We start from the raw sequence: 8,057 nt of genomic DNA on the forward strand, positions 1-8,057 counted from the left end.
AAGATCAAGGATCTTTTTGGGATAAAGATCAAGAAGGTAAGAGAATGACCAGGGGCTGGAGAGATAGCTCTGCGGTTAAGAGCACTGACTGCTCTTCTAGAGGTCCCGAGTTCAATTCCCAACACCCACATGGTGGCTCACAACCATCTGCAATGAGATCTGATGCTCTCTTCTGGTGTGTCTGAAGACAGCTACAGTATATTCATATACATAAAAAAATATATCTAAGAGAGAGAGAGATTGATCAGAATTATATGATATATGTATATTTTGTTCTTTTTTTTAAACACACAAATGCTTTATTAATACAACACACAGACTATAAAGGAGTAAGAAGTTCAAATACCTGCATCATAACAAACAGGCGGCAATTCAACATCCAGAGTGAAGAGGGCGCTGGAAGGAGACAAAGGATCAGACTCCCAGGGCAGAAAGGGCGTCTTCAGAGGGGAAGGGGAGGTCCAAGTGCAGCAGATTCTCGGGCACTGTCTCTTCGTTCAGGACCATGGGGGCACTCCGTTCAAGGGGAGAAATGAGATCTGGTGCTCCTCAGGCAGGTCAAAACTCTCAAAGTCTAGAGGACTGAAGGGGAAGAACTTTTCTATTTCTGGGAAGGCATCATCAGGAGCAGGGACAGGGTCTTGTGTCACAGAAGACTAGGTGATCTTTTTCACAGACAAGAATGGCTGTTTTGGTTGGTGGGTTTACTAGTCTTCACTGGCTTTTCTGTAACTCGGTTGACAGTTCCCGAAGCCTTCCTGCTGGCTTTTGGCAAGGCTGGAGCACTGAACACGTCGCCACCACGTGGCGTTGAAACCTGCAGCTTCCCATCCAAGGCCTTGACACCAGAGCCCAGCTTCAACCCATCCTTAGATGCCAAACGGCTGCCTGGCTCTTCGTATCCTTATCAACAAAGATCAGAGCAGCCATCCTGGATTTCTCCAACACTGCGCCACCAACGACCCCGTGTATATCTTGTTCTTAAAAGCAGACTTAAATTTTGTAAATTTAAGAACTCAAGTAAATTGCCTCTCAGAATGATTTAGGACCACAACCCATTTTTTATTTGTTTTATCTATGTGGCACATTTATTAAATATATTTTTGGGTCTTATTACTTTTTTTGTTAAATTTTCAATTCACTGTGAGCCAAAATGAAGCAGAGCCAAGTTAACAACCTTAGTTTACACAAGAACTTACTTAAGAGCCAAGTTGGCAATAAATGCAGTTTGTAAAAATAAAACATAACCGCATGTAGATAGAAAGTTTATATGCATAATTGTGCATAAGATATATCTTAATGATTTGTTTTTACTTTATGTGCATTGGTGTTTTGCCTGCATGCCTGTCTGTCTGAGGGTGTCAGATCCCCTGCAACTAGAAGACTTGGCAGGTGAGTCCTGGGATTTGAACCCAGGACCTCTGAAAGAACAGCCAGTGCTCTTAACTACTGGGTCATCTCTCTAGCCCAAGATATAGTTTAATAAAGCAAGACTTTGTTAGGATTATAAATGTATGCCTTTATACATACATACATATATATATTAAAAGTATATATACACCTACAAACATATAAATATATATGTGCTTGGTTGGTTGGTTTTTGAGACAACATTATATTTTTTATAATCCTCATTGTGAAAAGAAAAGATGTAGGGGGTTGGTCTGGTGCTGCTTCTATGCAAATGCTAAATTCTGTACCCTATGATCTGCTTGCTCCAAGACGGGAGGATCCTCATGTATACCAGTCTTTGTTGTGTGGCATTGCTCTCCAATTTCAAACAATTAGTTAAATAAGACTAATGACAGCCAATTATCTGGAATAGAGAGAGGTGGAGTTGGAGTTTCTGAGGTGAGAGTTGCAGGTAGAAGAGGAAGGAAAAAGAAGAGGAGGCCTCCGAGAGTCACGGTGGACCAGCATGCGCCCATGTCTCCAGCATATCTCCGGTCTGCTGGGGCAAAAATAACCCAGAGAATTTCAAACAGCCAGTGCTGAGAGAGCACAGCTGGGGTAGTAGCTAGACTAGCATTAGAGATTTTAATCAAGGGAGGGGTAGTCCCCCAGTAATTGCAAATAGTAATTAATAAATAAATATCCATATTTTGAGTCTCATTCTTTTGAAGCTTGACAGGGATGAGCACAATTCATAATAATTCTACGAGAAAGAGCATTGACATCCTCAGTAAACATACCTTTTATTTTATGTATGTTCCGGCATGAATAAAAATGGTTTGCATTTAACAGTTTTATATTTAAAACATTTTGAAGAAATCGTAAGGATTTTATGATTACATATTTACACTATATAAAAACAGAATCTGTTTTAGAATGAAATCTTATCAAAAATCTATGTATATATAACACTGAAGGTTTACGAAATATTCAGTATTCCCAAAGATGTCATTTTTGCAGGTCCTGGGTGCCACAAAGGTAAGTAAGTGGTAGAGAGATAGAAGAGAGAGAAACAGAAGGATGTGGGCAGTGAGGAGAGGCTGAACTGGAGGGTGGTGAGAAACAGCCAGGTGTGAGTATCCTGTGGTGTCACCTGAGACCGTGTCTGGATTCATAGCCAGCGTCAGTGGGGGTCTGTGTAGATGCTGTGGCCATGTTACTCCAACAGATGTCCCTGGTCTGGGCTGCTGCAGGGGTTGATGTCTGAGGGCTGTGCAGAGCTGGGCCCACCCCTCACTGGTTGTGGCACTCAGGCGAGCTGCCCTCCTCATGGCTCTGGTGGTGAGCATGTGAGAACTGGGAGGCTGACTGACTCAGCTACCACCCAGGCTCAGAGCTGGGACTCTGAGTTGGTCCACCCGGACATCTACCTCATCTATGAACTGCTGGAGCATGTGAAGGGGCTGGTCCTACAGATCCAGAGCTGCAGGATCTCTGTGACACAGGGCAGCACCAGGACATCTGAGCGGAGTCCCATGAGGATCCAGTACTGACAGTGTAGCAGAAGCCAGAGGCCTCGAAATGGACCCAGGACGAGGAGCTTACAAGTAGAGCTATATGGCAAAAGTGCAAACTGTAGGATACACAGCAAGACACACCACATCTTCCACACTGAAAGGTTTTGGTTTGTTTGTTTTCTTTTGCTGGAAGGTTGCAAGGGTAGAGGGTGGATATGGGGAAATGGGGAGATGAGTGGGATTAGGGTGCAGGATGTGAGATTCACAAAGAATCAATAAGAGGTTTAAAAAGTGACTTTGGAAGGAGAACTAATGTGACCACAGTTTACTTACAAAAGCAAAACAAAATGTAACAGCCAAAAATGTACTAACACAACTATTGTAGACACACGCCACAATCATTACATGACATTAGGTTCACCCAGGTGAGAGAAAAATAGAAGTAGTAAGTTTACTGTGTTTCTTTAACACATGAGAAAGGCTTAGAAACACAAAAGGTCATAGGTGAAGTTTGTCATATATACTTAAGGTAATCTCTCTCTCTCTCCCTCCCTCTCTCTCTCTCTCCCTCTTCCTCCCCTCCCCCTTCTCCTTCCCCTTCCCTCCCCCACCCCTACCCTTCTTCCTCCCCCCTTCCTCCTGAGGGGGGTGTTTCTAATTGTGTTCTAGACTGCTGATGGTCACAACTTGTGTCAAGCCAGGTCAGGCCACCTATCCACAACAACCGAATCAAAAGAGCAAATGTATAAGTGGAAAGCAGAAAAGGCAGACTTATTTAATGCAGTCACATGGGAAAGACAGACAGAGATCCTGTAAACCTCTCGTCTATCTTTAGGGTCCTGAAGTTGTATGTATGCATGTATGTGTGTATGTATGTATGTATGTATGTATGTATATATGTATGTATAGGTATGTACACACACACAGCCAAGGGTACGCACATCTAAGCAATGTTGGTCAAGGTGCACCTATGCCCAGCACTGGCTCCTCTTCATTATCTAGGTTTTAGTCTCATCCTACAAGGTAGTTTGATAAGTTACTCAAATTGAAATCTCTTTCGGAGAGACAAGTTCCAGTTTTCTGAAGCCTTCCCCTCTCCAGGCCTGAGATTTCCACGGAAACTCCTATAACCTTATCTACCAGACCCACTACATGGGGGGAATGAGGTTTTCCAAAATATTCCACCCAAAAAGCCATGTTATTACACTTGAGCCAGAAGGATGGGTCTAGGAAATGTCCACTTAGATGTTAGTTCACTCAAATATTTAGTAGGTTTCTTGTGAGACAAACAGAAGCAAAGGAACACCAGAGTCTTGGCTTAATAGGATGGATCAGTCAAACGACAGACAGGGAAACTCCCCAAGATGCTTGAAGATGATGTCATCGAAAGTCCCCAGGAATGTTGGCCACAGAGACACAGACATGGTTTAATTTAATTGTTATTAACTTGAATTCCCCTAAGCTGTAGAAACCTCCTAAGGGCACGTGTTGGGGTGGTGCTGGGGGTGCACTGAGATTTTTGGCTTTAAGGCTGAAAGGAAGCTTAGGGCTGGTTTGTATACTAAGCCTAAGAGTTCAAAGAAAAAAGTTCCTCAGGGAAAACTAAATTATCAGAGATAAAGAAGCAAGGTCAGAGAAGAGGGAGTCACTTTAGAATTTACCTGTGACTGTGTTAAAAAAACAATGAAACTAATTCATTGTTTCAGTGCCCAATTTAGCTCACAGGCACAGATTTTTTTGAAGAGCTTTTTATTATTAACTGGGGAGGGGTGGTCATTTATTTGTCTTTTCGAGTCAGAGTTCTCTGTGTGACAGCTCTGGTTGTCCTGGAACTTGCTCTATAGACCAGGCTATACCTGAACTCAGAGTTCTGTCTCTGCCTCTAGAGTCCTGGGATTAAAAGTGTGCACCATTACTGCCTGGAATTCATTATTATTAATACCACTTTTATTGTTTCTTCCCCCCCCATCATTTCACATTTTAGTTAAAGCAGCCTGTGTGTATGTGTGTGTGTGTGTGTGTGTGTGTGTGTATGTGTGTGTATGTGTGTGTGTGTGTGTGTGTGTGTGTGTGTAGTGCTTAACTTCATTGTCTAGGACTTTGTTAAGTGCACAAGAGAAAGCAATTTGGAGGTAGTAAATGTTTCTCTCCATTTTTCCAAATACTTGAAAGCTAATAATTATCATACATAAAGTCAGCTAGAGTACTTGATGACCACTTATCTCCAAACATTTTCTCCTTTTGGAAACCTTTTCCCCATATATACATATATGCATGCACACATAAACAAATACAAACACACACACACACACACACACACACACACACAGATCAACATCCTCAACATTTCTTCTGAGACCATCTTTTCCAACAGGGTCTTGGTGTTATCTTATCCTGCATCTCAGTCAAATGCAAAGGGGTTTAAGACACTGCGTGAACTGATCCTTCAAGTGAGTCTTCCCCAGGAAGTCAGTAAAGTCCCTTCCGACCCGGGATCTGGGTTTGCTGGGTTGCTCCCCCAGACCCCTCCACACTTTGTGTGGGAGAGAAGAAGTGCCTTTTTTCTTCAGTGCCTGTATCACCAGGAGAAACAAGTGCCTCTTGTCTTTTTACCAGGCGCTCATAAAATTCCAAAGCTAGTCTTGGCCTGGTCACAGGAGAAGCAGCGGAAAGACAAGAGCTCTGCATTTGAGGGGAGTGTCAGGAGACAAAAGCCAAATGACAACAAATCAAAACTTTTCAAAGACAATGAAAACCAAGACAAATAAAACAAAAACCGAAATGCATTCAAAGTTTCGGAAGTGAACAAAATACTAAAAGGGTGCTGGACCGTCAGAATCCAAAATACTGTTAGAGGTTCAAAAGCAAGGAAAGAAATCAAAACCAATGTCTAGACCAAAATGCTTTTAGAGAAACAAATTAGATACTTTAAACCAAACACTTTAAAATCAGACCAAAAAGGTTCTTAACAAAGGAAGATTCTTGTTAGCCAGCTCAGAATAAACAAAATGGACCGTGAACCAACCAACTTAAGGGAGGTCCACAATCCTGAACAAGAACCTCACCAACAGTCGGACTGAGGAGGTAACATGAGGTGGGCCTGGACTCAGTGGTCCGTGCAGGGGCCTGGGTTCCTTCCATCCAGCCGGTCCGTCTGGTGGAAAGAGGGTTATTCTCAAAGTCACAACCGTTGGTGCAAAAGCCACAACTTGCATTTTTAAGGGGATAGGGATAGTTTATTCTGCAGCCCTTCTGAGTAAGCACGGCCAGGAACGCAGATGTTCGCAGTAAGTGTTCTTGACTGTTGAGCCATCTTTCCAACTTCTATTTTCAAATGTACTTATTTTATTTTGAGTGTAAGTGTTGGTGTGCACGGATGCCCTGGAACTGCAGATACAGGCAGCTGCCAGTGGTCTTGTAGTCGCTGGTGCCTGAGTCTGGGTTCCTTGTAAGACTAGAAAGTGGTTAATTGCTGAGTCACCTCTGTAGCCCTGAATTTATTTTTAAATTACTGTATGTGTGCAGTGTTTTTATAGTATGTGTTTTGCACATGTGTGGAAGTCTGAGGACAATTTGGGAAAAAAAATAAAACCAGCTTTTACCTTCCACCACACTAAGACAAGTTTTTTTTTTTTCTTTTCTTTTCTTTTTAAGTTCAGTTTTATTTTTATGCTCATTGGTGATTTGACTGCATGTCTGTCTGTCTAAGGGTGTCAGAAGCCCTGGAACTGGAGTTAGACAGGTCTGAGTTGCCACATGGGTGCTAGGAATTGAACCTGGGTCTTCTGGAAGAGCAGCCAGGGCTCTTAACTGCTGAGCCATCTCTTCAGCCCACCCACCCCCCAAATCAAGTTTCCAATTGCTCCTGAAGCCTTAAAATGTCCTCCACGCTGGTTGACTACGTGGTTTGAACAAGAATGACCCCCAAAGACCCATATGCTTAGTTACCAGGAAGCAGAACTTGAAAAAATTAGAAGGATTAAGGAGTGTGGCCTTGTTGGAGGATGAGTGTGTTGCTGCAAATGGTCTTTGAAGTTTCAAAAGCCCCCCTTCTCTCTCTCTCTCCCTCTCTCTCCCTCTCTCCCTCTCTCCCTCTCTCCCTCTCTCCCTCTCTCTCTCTCTCTCTCTCTCCCTCTCTCCCTCTCTCTCTCTCTCTCTCTCTCTCTCTCTCTCTCTCTCTCCCTCTCTCTCTCTCTCTCTCTTTCTCTCTCTCCCTCTCTCCCTCTCTCCCTCTCTCCCTCTCTCTCTCTCTCTCTCTCTCTCTCTCTCTCTCTCCCTCTCTCTCTCTCTCTCTCTCTCTCTCTCTCTCTCTCTCTCTCTCTCTCTCTCTCTCTCTCTCTCTGGGATATTGTTCTCAGCTTACTGCTCCAGTGCTATTCACTCAGAGATGCTCACTGTCATGAGGATAATGCATTAAAGCTCTTTAACAGTAAGCAAGTCCCCATGGAATGTTTTCTTTTTACGAGAGTCACTGTGCCTCCTCACAGAAATGGAATGGTGACTAAGACCGGAAGCTTTAGAGACAGGGTGAGCAAGCCCAAAGTATCGGGGGAAAAGCACACCTGGGCTCTGGCCAGCATCTGAAAGACAGAGGAAGAGAAAAAGCTACATTATTTTTAGTCAGAATTCAGAAAGATGGGCAGATCTAACAGGACCTCGCTGCAGACAGAGAACAAGGACAGAAGGAGGGTACTCTGGAAAGAAAAAGTGCATTAGCTCAGTAAAGGCCTTGGATTCCTCCTAACACTTCATCATTAAGGTTGACCTACCTTTCTGAGGGCTGGCCCCTTGTCCAGATGATTTACCTGCCCAACTCTTAACTCTTAAAGAAGACAATGCCGTGCCTTCACCCAGAGGTAGACCCACTCTGAGAAGGCAACCATAAAAAAGCCTTTAGGATACGGGCTGAAATTTGAGACTAGCTATCGTCAGTTTCTTCTATGAAGGTCTGGACATCCCGTCCCTGAAATTCTTCATCACAGATTAATAACTAGACTGACATTTTGGTTCATACCCTCACATCTAGCCCTCAGGCAATAATGCTGACTTCCAAGTGATAAAACAAAACAAAGCCCAAAGCTCTCTTTTGACATTCTTGGCCTCCAGCCAGGCAGGATTCAGGAAAGTTCTGGCTTACGGTCAAGGTGG

General features: G+C 43.4%; 1 pseudogene across 1 annotated transcript; it reads right to left on the reverse strand.

The window, feature by feature from the left end:
• Positions 1 to 338: 338 nt before the first annotated feature.
• On the reverse strand, positions 339 to 930 carry LOC308427787 (securin-like; annotated as a pseudogene). The gene has a single exon. The product of its transcript is annotated as a securin-like (transcript).
• Positions 931 to 8,057: the final 7,127 nt, after the last annotated feature.

This window comes from Micromys minutus (assembly GCF_963924665.1).
Source record: "Micromys minutus genome assembly, chromosome: 12".
NCBI classification, from domain to species: Eukaryota; Metazoa; Chordata; class Mammalia; order Rodentia; family Muridae; genus Micromys; species Micromys minutus.